The sequence below is a fragment of the Hyla sarda genome, chromosome 1 (assembly GCF_029499605.1).
Source record: "Hyla sarda isolate aHylSar1 chromosome 1, aHylSar1.hap1, whole genome shotgun sequence".
Classification (NCBI taxonomy): Eukaryota; Metazoa; Chordata; class Amphibia; order Anura; family Hylidae; genus Hyla; species Hyla sarda.
In genome coordinates, this window is record NC_079189.1 from 11,992,290 (window position 1) to 12,007,257 (window position 14,968).

General features: G+C 46.9%; 1 protein-coding gene across 7 annotated transcripts in view; it reads left to right on the top strand.

Moving 5' to 3' along the window:
• The window catches only part of ADAM33 (ADAM metallopeptidase domain 33), a 126,437-nt gene that overhangs the window by 54,833 nt on the left and 56,636 nt on the right, over nucleotides 1-14,968 (top strand). The window lies entirely within an intron of this gene.

A 14,968-nucleotide genomic window follows, 5' to 3' on the forward strand; every position in this document is an offset into this window, starting at 1 on the left:
AACTTACATACCCTTATATTACTGTGCCAGCCACAGGTGCCCCATAACATCTTACATACCCTTATATTACTGTGCCAGCCACAGGATCCCCATAACAACTTACATACCCTTATATTACTGTGCCAGCCACAGGTGCCCCATAACAAATTACATACCCATATATTACTGTGCCAGCCACAGGTGCCCCATAACAACTTACATACCCTTATATTACTGTGCCAGCCACAGGTGCCCCATAACAACTTACATACCCTTATATTACTGTGCCAGTCACAGGTGCCCCCATAACAACTTACATACCCTTATATTACTGTGCCAGCCACAGGTGCCCCCATAACAACTTACATACCCTTATATTACTGTGCCAGCCACAGGGTCCCCATAACAACTTACATACCCTTATATTACTGTGCCAGCCACAGGGTCCCCATAACAACTTACATACCCTTATATTACTGTGCCAGCCACAGGGTCCCCATAACAACTTACATACCCTTATATTACTGTGCCAGCCACAGGGTTCCCATAACAACTTACATACCCTTATATTACTGTGCCAGCCACAGGTGCCCCCATAACAACTTACATACCGTTATATTACTGTGCCAGCCACAGGTGCCGTATAACAACTTACATACCGTTATATTACTGTGCCAGCCACAGGTGCCCCATAACAACTTACATACCCTAATATTACTTTGCCAGCCACAGGTGCCCCCATAACAACTTACATACCCTTATATTACTGTGCAAGCCACAGGTGCCCCATAACAACTTACATACCCTTATATTACTGGGCCAGCCACAGGTGCCCCATAACAACTTACATACCCTTATATTACTGTGCCAGCCACAGGTGCCCCCATAACAACTTACATACCCTTATATTACTGTGCCAGCCACAGGTGCCCCATAACAAATTACATACCCTTATATTACTGTGCCAGCCACAGGTGCCCCATAACAACTTACATACCCTTATATTACTGTGCCAGCCACAGGTGCCCCATAACAACTTACATACCCTTATATTACAGTACAGAGCCACAGGTGCCCCATAACAACTTACATACCCTTATATTACTGTGCCAGCCACAGGTGCCCCATAACATCTTACATATCCTTATATTACTGTGCCAGTCACAGGTGCCCCATAACAGCTTACATACCCTTATATTACTGTGCCAGCCACAGGTGCCCCATAACAACTTACATACCCTTATATTACAGTACAGAGCCACAGGTGCCCCATAACAACTTACATACCCTTATATTACTGTGCCAGCCACAGGTGCCCCATAACAACTTACATACCCTTATATTACAGTACAGAGCCACAGGTGCCCCATAACAACTTACATACCCTTATATTACTGTGCCAGCCACAGGTGCCCCATAACAACTTACATACCCTTATATTACAGTACAGAGCCACAGGTGCCCCATAACAACTTACATACCCTTATATTACTGTGCCAGCCACAGGGGCCCCATAACAACTTACATACCCTTATATTACTGTGCCAGCCACAGGTGCCCCATAACAACTTACATACCCTTATATTACTGTGCCAGCCACAGGTGCCCCATAACAACTTACATACCCTTATATTACTGTGCCAGCCACAGGTGCCCCATAACAACTTACATACCCTTATATTACTGTGCCAGCCACAGGTGCCCCCATAACAATTTACATATCCTTATATTACTGTGCCAGCCACAGGTGCCCCATAACATCTTACATATCCTTATATTACTGTGCCAGCCACAGGTGCCCCATAACATCTTACATACCCTTATATTACTGTGCCAACCACAGGTGCCCCCATAACAACTTACATACCCATATATTACTGTGCCAGCCACAGGGGCCACATAACAACTTACATACCCTTAAATTACTGTGCCAGCCACAGGTGCCCCATAACAACTTACATACCCTTATATTACTGTGCCAGCCACAGGTGCCCCATAACAACTTACATACCCTTATATTACTGTGCCAGCCACAGGTGCCCCATAACAACTTACATATCCTTATATTACTGTGCCAGCCACAGGTGCCCCATAACAACTTACATACCCTTATATTACTGTGCCAGCCACAGGTGTCCCCATAACAACTTACATACCCTTATATTACTGTGCCAGCCACAGGTGCCCCATAACAACTTACATACCCTTATATTACTGTGCCAGCCACAGGTGCCCCATAACAACTTACATACCCTTATATTACTGTGCCAGCCACAGGTGCCCCATAACAACTTACATATCCTTATATTACTGTGCCAGCCACAGGTGCCCCATAACAACTTACATACCCTTATATTACTGTGCCAGCCACAGGTGTCCCCATAACAACTTACATACCCTTATATTACTGTGCCAGCCACAGGTGTCCCCATAACAACTTACATACCCTTATATTACTGTGCCAGCCACAGGGTCCCCATAACAACTTACATACCCTTATATTACTGTGCCAGCCACAGGGTCCCCATAACAACTTACATACCCTTATATTACTGTGCCAGCCACAGGTGCCCCCATAACAACTTACATACCGTTATATTACTGTGCCAGCCACAGGTGCCGTATAACAACTTACATACCGTTATATTACTGTGCCAGCCACAGGTGCCCCATAACAACTTACATACCCTTATATTACTGTGCCAGCCACAGGTGCCCCCATAACAACTTACATACCCTTATATTACTGTGCAAGCCACAGGTGCCCCATAACAACTTACATACCCTTATATTACTGGGCCAGCCACAGGTGCCCCATAACAACTTACATACCCTTATATTACTGTGCCAGCCACAGGTGCCCCCATAACAACTTACATACCCTTATATTACTGTGCCAGCCACAGGTGCCCCATAACAACTTACATACCCTTATATTACTGTGCCAGCCACAGGTGCCCCATAACAACTTACATACCCTTATATTACAGTACAGAGCCACAGGTGCCCCATAACAACTTACATACCCTTATATTACTGTGCCAGCCACAGGTGCCCCATAACATCTTACATATCCTTATATTACTGTGCCAGTCACAGGTGCCCCATAACAGCTTACATACCCTTATATTACTGTGCCAGCCACAGGTGCCCCATAACAACTTACATACCCTTATATTACAGTACAGAGCCACAGGTGCCCCATAACAACTTACATACCCTTATATTACTGTGCCAGCCACAGGTGCCCCATAACAACTTACATACCCTTATATTACAGTACAGAGCCACAGGTGCCCCATAACAACTTACATACCCTTATATTACTGTGCCAGCCACAGGTGCCCCATAACAACTTACATCCCCTTATATTACTGTGCCAGCCACAGGTGCCCCCATAACAACTTACATACCCTTATATTACAGTACAGAGCCACAGGTGCCCCATAACAACTTACATACCCTTATATTACTGTGCCAGCCACAGGTGCCCCATAACAACTTACATACCCTTATATTACTGTGCCAGCCACAGGTGCCCCATAACAACTTACATACCCTTATATTACTGTGCCAGCCACAGGTGCCCCATAACAACTTACATACCCTTATATTACTGTGCCAGCCACAGGTCCCCATAACAACTTACATACCCTTATATTACTGTGCCAGCCACAGGTGCCCCATAACATCTTACATATCCTTATATTACTGTGCCAGCCACAGGTGCCCCATAACATCTTACATACCCTTATATTACTGTGCCAACCACAGGTGCCCCCATAACAACTTACATACCCATATATTACTGTGCCAGCCACAGGGGCCACATAACAACTTACATACCCTTAAATTACTGTGCCAGCCACAGGTGCCCCATAACAACTTACATACCCTTATATTACTGTGCCAGCCACAGGTGCCCCATAACAACTTACATATCCTTATATTACTGTGCCAGCCACAGGTGCCCCATAACAACTTACATACCCTTATATTACTGTGCCAGCCACAGGTGTCCCCATAACAACTTACATACCCTTATATTACTGTGCCAGCCACAGGTGCCCCATAACAACTTACATACCCTTATATTACTGTGCCAGCCACAGGTGCCCCATAACAACTTACATACCCTTATATTACTGTGCCAGCCACAGGTGCCCCATAACAACTTACATATCCTTATATTACTGTGCCAGCCACAGGTGCCCCACAACAACTTACATACCCTTATATTACTGTGCCAGCCACAGGTGTCCCCATAACAACTTACATACCCTTATATTACTGTGCCAGCCACAGGTGTCCCCATAACAACTTACATACCCTTATATTACTGTGCCAGCCACAGGTGCCCCATAACAACTTACATACCCTTATATTACTGTGCCAGCCACAGGTGCCCCATAACAACTTACATACCCTTATATTACTGTGCCAGCCACAGGTGCCCCATAACAACTTACATACCCTTATATTACTGTGCCAGCCACAGGTGCCCCATAACAACTTACATACCCTTATATTACTGTGCCAGCCACAGATGCCCCCATAACAACTTACATACCCTTATATTACTGTGCCAGCCACAGGTGCCCCATAACAACTTACATACCCTTATATTACTGTGCCAGCCACAGGTGCCCCATAACAACTTACATACCCTTATATTACTGTGCCAGCCACAGGTCCCCATAACAACTTACATACCCTTATATTGCTGTGCCAGCCACAGGTGCCCCATAACATCTTACATATCCTTATATTACTGTGCCAGCCACAGGTGCCCCATAACATCTTACATACCCTTATATTACTGTGCCAACCACAGGTGCCCCCATAACAACTTACATACCCATATATTACTGTGCCAGCCACAGGGGCCACATAACAACTTACATACCCTTAAATTACTGTGCCAGCCACAGGTGCCCCATAACAACTTACATACCCTTATATTACTGTGCCAGCCACAGGTGCCCCATAACAACTTACATATCCTTATATTACTGTGCCAGCCACAGGTGCCCCATAACAACTTACATACCCTTATATTACTGTGCCAGCCACAGGTGTCCCCATAACAACTTACATACCCTTATATTACTGTGCCAGCCACAGGTGCCCCATAACAACTTACATACCCTTATATTACTGTGCCAGCCACAGGTGCCCCATAACAACTTACATACCCTTATATTACTGTGCCAGCCACAGGTGCCCCATAACAACTTACATATCCTTATATTACTGTGCCAGCCACAGGTGCCCCACAACAACTTACATACCCTTATATTACTGTGCCAGCCACAGGTGTCCCCATAACAACTTACATACCCTTATATTACTGTGCCAGCCACAGGTGTCCCCATAACAACTTACATACCCTTATATTACTGTGCCAGCCACAGGTGCCCCATAACAACTTACATATCCTTATATTACTGTGCCAGCCACAGGTGCCCCATAACAACTTACATACCCTTATATTACTGTGCCAGCCACAGGTGCCCCATAACAACTTACATACCCTTATATTACTGTGCCAGCCACAGGTGCCCCATAACAACTTACATACCCTTATATTACTGTGCCAGCCACAGGTGCCCCATAACAACTTACATACCCTTATATTACTGTGCCAGCCACAGATGCCCCCATAACAACTTACATACCCTTATATTACTGTGCCAGCCACAGGTGCCCCATAACAACTTACATACCCTTATATTACTGTGCCAGCCACAGGTGCCCCATAACAACTTACATACCCTTATATTACTGTGCCAACCACAGATGCCCCATAACAACTTACATACCCTTATATTACTGTGCCAACCACAGGTGCCCCATAACAACTTACATACCCTTATATTACTGTGCCAGCCACAGGTGCCCCCATAACAACTTACATACCCTTATATTACTGTGCCAGCCACAGGTGCCCTATAACAACTTACATACCCTTATATTACTGTGCCAGCCACAGGTGCCCTATAACAATTTACATACCCTTATATTACTGTGCCAGCCACAGGTGCCCTATAACAACTTACATACCCTTATATTACTGTTCCAGTCACAGGTGCCCTATAACAACTTACATACCCTTATATTACTGTGCCAGCCACAGGTGCCCCCATAACAACTTACATACCCTTATATTACTGTGCCAGCCACAGGTGCCCCCATAACAACTTACATACCCTTATATTACTGTGCCAGACACAGGGGCCCCATAACAAATTACATACCCTTATATTACTGTGCCAGTCACAGGTGCCCCCATAACAACTTACATACCCTTATATTACTGTGCCAGACACAGGGGCCCCATAACAAATTACATACCCTTATATTACTGTGCCAGTCACAGGTGCCCCATAACAATTTACATATCCTTATATTACTGTGCCAGCCACAGGTGCCCCCATAACAACTTACACACCCTTATATTACTGTGCCAGCCACAGGTGCCCCATAACAACTTCCATACCCTTATAATACTGTGCCAGCCACAGGTCCCCATAACAACTTCCATACCCTTATATTACTGTGCCATCCACAGGTGCCCCATAACAACTTACATACCCTTATATTACTGTGCCAGCCACAGGTGCCCCGTAACATCTTACATACCCTTATATTACTGTGCCAGCCACAGGTGCCCCATAACAACTTACATCCCCTTATATTACTGTGCCAGCCACAGGTGCCCCCATAACAATTTACATACCCTTATATTACTGTGCCAGCCACAGGTGCCCCATAACAACTTACATACCCTTATATTACTGTGCCAGCCACAGGGGCCCCATAACAACTTACATACCCTTATATTACTGTGCCAGCCACAGTTGCCCCATAACAACTTACATACCCTTATATTACTGTGCCAGCCACAAGTGCCCCATAACAGCTTACATACCCTTATATTACTGTGCCAGCCACAGGTGCCCCATAACAACTTACATACCCTTATATTACTGTGCCATCCACAGGTGCCCCCATAACAACTTACATACCCTTATATTACTGTGCCAGCCACAGGTGCCCCATAACAACTGACATACCCTTATATTACTGTGCCATCCACAGGTGCCCCATAACAACTTACATACCCTCATATTACTGTGCCAGCCACAGGTGCCCCATAACAACTGACATACCCTTATATTACTGTGCCAGCCACAGGTGCCCTATAACAACTTACATACCCTTATATTACTGTGCCAGCCACAGGTGCCCCATAACAACTTACATACCCTTATATTACTGTGCCAACCACAGGTGCCCCATAACAACTTACATACCCTTATATTACTGCGCCAACCACAGGTGCCCCATAACAACTTACATACCCTTATATTACTGTGCCAACCACAGGGGCCCCCATAACAACTTACATACCCTTATATTACTGTGCCAGCCACAGGTGCCCCATAACAACTTACATACCCTTATATTACTGTGCTAGCCACAGGTGCCCCATAACAACTTACATACTGTTAGGATTCGGCTAGCTAAATGTGGATCCTCTGTGTCAGCGAGGGATTGGCGTGGACCGTGTCGGTGGACCGGTTCTAAGATGCTACTGTTATTCACCAGAGCCCGCCGCAAAGCGGGATGGTCTTCCTGCGGCGGTAGCAACCAGGTCGTATCCACCGGCAACGACTCAACCTCGCTGACTGCTGAGAAGGTGTGGAACAGAAGGACTAGGCAGAGGCAAGATCAGACGTAGCAGAAGGTCAGGGCAGGCGGCAAGGTTCGTTGTCAATGAGGATAGCAGGAGATCTGGAACACAGGCTTTGGACAACACTAAACGCTTTCATTGGCACAAGGCAACAAGATCCGGCGGGGAAGTGAGGTAATATGGACAGGGAGCAAGTGGAAGCTAATTAGGCTGATTGGGCCAGGCACCAATCACTGGTGCACTGGCCCTTTAAATCTTAGAGAGCTGGCGCGCGCGCGCCCTAGAGAGCGGAGCCGCGCGCGCCAGAACATGACAGCCGGGGACCGGGACGGGTAAGTGACTTGGGATGCGATTCACGAGCGGGCGCGTCCCGCTATGCGAATCGCATCCCCGCCGGCAATGTCAGTGCAGCGCTCCCGGTTAGCGGGTCTGACTGGGGCGCTGCAGAGAGCGAGACGCCGCGAGCGCTCCGGGGAGGAGCAGGGACCCGGAGCGCTCGGCGTAACAGTACCCCCCCCCCCCCTTAGGTCTCCCCCTCTTTTTGTCTCCTTGTCCCTTCAAAAGAGACGAGAACATCGGGGACGCCTCTTGAGTCTCCTTCTGAAAAAAGAAGTTCTGGGTAGCTATACTAGCGGCAGGTAGTTCAGAAGAAGTGGGAATGGGGAGGGGGGGCAGAGGGTGAAGCTTGTCACGGGGCAGAGTGTCACCAGGACGGGGGCTATGAGGAGGCACAGCACAGTCCTGATAGGCCTTGGGGAAACCAGGCACAGGAGGAGACACTGAGGCCCGACAGACGGGACTGGGAGCAGACGTGAGGCATTTCTTGCGGCAAGCAGAACCCCAATTCTTGATCTCCCCGGTGGTCCAGTCAAGGGTGGGAGAATGATGCTGGAGCCATGGCAGACCGAGGAGGACTTCAGAGGTGCAGTTGGGAAGGACGAAAAATTCAATTTTCTCGTGATGCAGTCCAATGCTCATAGGCAAGGACTCTGTGCGGTAACGCACAGTGCAGTCCAACTTCACTCCGTTGACAGAAGAAATGTAGAGCGGCTTGACGAGACGGGTCACCGGGATGCAGAACTTATTCACCAAAGAGGCCAGAATAAAATTTCCAGAAGAACCAGAGTCCAAGAAGGCCGCGGCTGAGAAGGAGAAGTTGTCAGAAGGAGAAATCCGCACGGGCACAGTGAGACGTGGAGAAGCAGACTTCGTACAAAGAGACGCCACACCCACGTGAGCTGGGTGCGTGCATTTCCCAGACGTGGAGGGCGAATAGGGCAATCCACCAAGAAGTGTTCGGTACTAGCGCAGTACAGACATACATTTTTATCCCTACGGCGAGTCCTCTCTTCATGGGTCAGGCAAGACCGATCCACTTGCATAGCCTCCTCGGCGGGAGGCACAGGGGTAGATTGCAAAGGATACTGTGAGAGAGGTGCCCAGAGATCAAGGTCTTTTTCCTGGCGGAGCTCCTGGTGTCTTTCAGAAAAACGCATGTCAATGCGGGTGGCCAAATGGATAAGTTCTTGCAGGTTGGCAGGAATCTCTCGTGCGGCCAGCACATCCTTGATGTTACTGGATAGGCCTTTTTTAAAGGTCGCGCAGAGAGCCTCGTTATTCCAAGATAATTCGGATGCGAGAGTACGAAATTGGATGGCGTACTCGCCTACTGAAGAATTACCCTGGACCAGGTTCAGCAGAGCAGTCTCGGCAGAAGAAGCTCGGGCTGGTTCCTCGAAGACACTACGAACTTCAGCGAAGAAAGACTGGACTGTGGCTGTGGCAGGATCATTGCGGTCCCAGAGCGGTGTGGCCCAAGACAAGGCCTTTCCAGACAGAAGACTCACTACGAACGCCACCTTAGACCGTTCTGTAGGAAATTGGTCCGACAACATCTCCATATGTAGGGAACATTGAGACAAGAAGCCACGGCAGAGTCTAGAGTCCCATTCAAATTTGTCCGGCAGGGACAAGCGGAGGCTAGGAGCGGCCACTCGCTGCGGAGGAGGTGCAGGAGCTGGCGGAGGAGATGGTTGCTGCTGTAGCAGTGGCAGAAGTTGCTGTAACATGGCGGTCAACTGCGACAGCTGCTGTCCTTGTTGGGCAATTTGCTGCGATTGCTGGGCGACCACCGTGGGTAGGTCAGCGAGACTTGGCAGCGGCACCTCAGCGGGATCCATGGCCGGATCTACTGTTAGGATTCGGCTAGCTGGATGTGGATCCTCTGTGTCAGCGAGGGATTGGCGTGGACCGTGTCGGTGGACCGGTTCTAGGGTTGCTACTGGTTTTCACCAGAGACCGCCGCAAAGCGGGATGGTCTTGCTGCGGCGGTAGCAATCAGGTCGTATCCACCGGCAACGACTCAACCTCGCTGACTGCTGAGAAGGCGTGGGACAGAAGGACTAGGCAGAGGCAAGGTCAGACGTAGCAGAAGGTCGGGGCAGGCGGCAAGGTTCGTAGTCAATGAGGATAGCAGAAGATCTGGAACACAGGCTTTGGACAACACTAAACGCTTTCACTGGCACAAGGCAACAAGATCCGGCAAGGAAGTGCAGGGGAAGTGAGGTAATATAGCCAGGGAGCAGGTGGAAGCTAATTAGACTGATTGGGCCAGGCACCAATCACTGGTGCACTGGCCCTTTAAATCTTAGAGAGCTGGCGCGCGCGCACCCTAGAGAGCGGAGCCGTGCGCCAGAACATGACAGCCGGGGACCGGGACAGGTAAGTGACTTGGGATGCAATTCGCGAGCGGGCGCGTCCCGCTATGCGAATCGCATCCCCGCCAGCAATGTCAGTGCAGCGCTCCCGGTCAGCGGGTCTGACCGAGGCGCTGCAGAGAGAGAGACGCCGCAAGCGCTCCGGGGAGGAGCAGGGGCCCGGAGCGCTCGGCGTAACACATACCCTTATATTACTGTGCCAGCCACAGGTGCCCCATAACAATTTACATACCCTTATATTACTGTGCCAGCCACAGGTGCCCCATAACAAATTACATACCCTTATATTACTGTGCCAGCCACAGGTGCCCCATAACAACTTACATATCCTTATATTACTGTGCCAGCCACAGGTGCCCCATAACAAATTACATACCCATATATTACTGTGCCAGCCACAGGGGCCCCATAACAACTTACATATCCTTATATTACTGTGCCAGCCACAGGTGCCCCATAACAAATTACATACCCATATATTACTGTGCCAGCCACAGGGGCCCCATAACAACTTACATACCCTTATATTACTGTGCCAGCCACATGTGCCCCATAACAACTTACATACCCTTATATTACTGTGCCAGCCACAGGGGCCCCATAACAACTTACATACCCTTATATTACTGTGCCAGCCACAGATGCCCCCATAACAACTTACATACCCTTATATTACTGTGCCAGCCACAGGTGCCCCATAACAACTTACATACCCTTATATTACTGTGCCAGCCACAGGTGCCCCATAACAATTTACATATCCTTATATTACTGTGCCAGCCACAGGTGCCCCATAACAATTTACATATCCTTATATTACTGTGCCAGCCACAGGGGCCCCATAACAACTTACATACCCTTATATTACTGTGCCAGCCACAGGTGCCCCATCACAACTTACATACCCATATATTACTGTGCCAGCCACAGGTGCCCCCATAACAACTTACATACCCTTATATTACTGTGCCAGCCACAGGTGCCCCCATAACAACTTACATACCCTTATATTACTGTGCCAGCCACAGGGGCCCCATAACAACTTACATACCCATATATTACTGTGCCAGCCACAGGTGCCCCATAAAAAATTACATACCCTTATATTACTGTGCCAGCCACAGGTGCCCCATAACAACTTACATACCCTTATATTAATGTGCGAGCCACAGGTGCCCCATCACAACTTACATACCCTTATATTACTGTGCCAGCCACAGGTGCCCCATAACAACTTACATACCCTTATATTACTGTGCCAGCCACAGGTACCCCATCACAACTTACATACCGTTATATTACTGTGCCAGCCACAGGTGCCCCCATAACGACTTACATACCCTTATATTACTGTGCCAGCCACAGGTGCCCCATAACAACTGACATACCCTTATATTACTGTGCCAGCCACAGGTGCCCCATAACATCTTACATACCCTTATATGACTGTGCCAGCCACAGGTGCCCCATAACAACTTACATATCCTTATATTACTGTGCCAGCCACAGGTGCCCCATAACAACTTACATACCCTTATATTACTGTGCCAGCCACAGGTGCCCTATAACAACTTACATACCCTTATATTACTGTGCCAGCCACAGGTGCCCCATAATAATTTACATATCCTTATATTACTGTGCCAGCCACAGGGGCCCCATAACAACTTACATACCCTTATATTACTGTGCCAGCCACAGGTGCCCCATAACAACTTACATACCCTCATATTACTGTGCAAGCCACAGGTGCCCCATAACAAATTACATACCCTTATATTACTGTGCCAGCCACTGGTGCCCCATAACAACTTACATACCCATATATTACTGTGCCAGCCACAGGTGCCCCATAACAACTTACATACCCTTATATTACTGTGCCAGCCACAGGTGCCCCATAACAAATTACATACCCTTATATTACTGTGCCAGCCACAGGTGCCCCATAACAACTTACATACTCTTATATTACTGTGCCAGCCACATGTGCCCCATAACAAATTACATACCCTTATATTACTGTGCCAGCCACAGGTACCCCATCACAACTTACATACTCTTATATTACTGTGCCAGCCACAGGTGCCCCATAACAATTTACATACCCTTATATTACTGTGCCAGCCACAGGTGCCCCCATCACAACTTACATACCCTTATATTACTGTGCCAGCCACAGGTGCCCCATAACAACTTACATACCCTTATATTACTGTGCCAGCCACAGGTGCCCCATAACAATTTACATGCCCCCATGTTACTGTACCAGCTACAGGAGCCCTCAAAACAACCAACATATCTCTATATTATTGTGCCAGCCACAGGTGCCCCCATAATAATTTACATATCCCTATATTACTGTGCCAGCCTCATGTAGCCCCATAACAACTTACATACCCCATTATTTCTGTTCCAGTAATAGATGCCCCATAACAACTTATATACCTCTATATTACTGTGCCAGTCATAGGTGCCCCATAACCACTTAACCCTATTTTACTGTGCCAGCTACAGGTGTCCCCATTACAACTTACATATTCCTACAGTGGGGATCGAAAGTTTCGGCACCCAGGTAAAAATTTGTATTAATGTGCATAAAGAAGCCAAGGAAAGATGGAAAAATCTCCAAAAGGCATCAAATTACAGATTAGACATTCTTATAATATGTCAACAAAAGTTACATTTTATTTCCATCATTTACACTTTCAAAATAACAGAAAACAAAAAAACGGCATTTGCAAAAGTTTGGGCACCCTGCAGAGTTAATGTCCTGTACTGCCCCCTTTGGCAAGTATCACAGCTTGTAAACGCTTTTTGTAGCCAACCAAGAGTCTTTCAATTCTTGTTTGAGGTATCTTTGCCCATTCTTCCTTACAAAAGTCTTCCAGTTCTTTGAGATCTCTGGGCTGTCTGTCACGCACTGCTCTTTTAAGGTCTATCCATAGATTTTCAATTATGTTGAGGTCAGGAGATTGTGAAGGCCATGGCAAAACCTTCAGTTTACATCTCTTGATGTAATCCCCCGTGGATTTCGAGGTGTGTTTAGGATCATTATCCATTTGTAGAAGCCATCCTCTCTTTAACTTCAGCTTTTTCACAGATGGCATCAAGTTCGCATCTAAAATTTTATTGAATCCATTTTTCCTTCTTCTCGTGAGCTGTTCTTTCACGATCACACCCTATCGGTCCGGCCAAGACATTAGAGAGAGTGTGATGGTGCTAGGGTTAAAGCCGCCAGACCTCTGGGTATCCACTACAAGTCCCAGCAAGTCACCAAATTAACCCTTAGATAAACGTGTTTCCACCAGAGCTGCCTTCAGAAAGGTGAGCTCATATATTTTGAGATCAAAGACCAGAGCTGATTAATTAAACATTTAATCTGATAAAAGGTATCACGGTGCTGACTATATAAAAATACAGAAACAAATGACATACAGGTATAAAAATATATAAAAGAGTTTAGCAAGACAAGTTCAGAAAACAAAAGATGAAGTTCTTACAGCATGATGATATGGCAGTCCATGAGAGAGCTGTTCTTAGGATGGTCTTGTCAGCTTGCGGCACAGCCTTGAACAACCAACTTTTAGTCTAGCATTGTTTTAAAAATCATATTTGCTTTCTTGGGAGGGAGACTACATTCCACCCTCCCCTCTGATCCCACCTGGCCCCCTTATCTGTGTGATTATATGATGGGACCAGAGTGCACCTTACATCCTGCTGCTTCAAAAGAGCCTTTGACAAAGGAGATGTAAACAAACAGCCAGACCCCCAATAAAATGCAATACACAAACCCACAGTCTGAATGACCTCTCGACCCAAGGTCTTAGTTTATACACAGATATAATTATAATACACATATAGGATTTAATACTCAGGCCTTGGGCCTGACATGTTCCCTGTGCAACTGGCTGCAATACAACCCCAAAGCATGATTGATCCACCCCCATGCTGAACAGTTGGACAGAGGTTCTTTTCATTAAATTTGTTTACCCTTCTTCTCCAAACGTACCTTTGCTCATTCCAGCCAAAAAGTTAAATTTTAACCTCATCGGTCCACAGAACTTGTTTCCAAAATGCATCAGGCTTGTCTATATGTTCATTTGCAAAGTTCACACGCTGATTTTTGTGGTGAGGACGTAGAAGAGGTTTTCTTCTGATGACTCTTCCATGAAGACCATATTTTTACAAGTATCTCTTTATAGTGGAATAGTGTACCACAACTCCAGTGTCTGCCAGATCTTTCTGGAGGGATTGTGCAATCAAACGTGGGTTTTGAATTGTTTTTCTCACAATCCTGCGAGCTGTTCTGTCTGATATTTTTCTTGGTCTTCCAGATCTTGCTTTAACTTCCACTGTTCCTGATGACTGCCATTTCTTAATTACATTCCGAACAGAGGATATTGACCTCTGAAAACTTTTTGCTATCCTCTTATAGCCTTCTCCAGCTTTGTGAGCGTCAACTATTTTCAGTTTAAGATTTCTAGACAACTGCTTAGAAGAACCCATGGTGCTGATTGTTGGGGCAAGGTCAGATGAGTCTGGGCATTTAAAACCTTTGAGACTGACATCACCT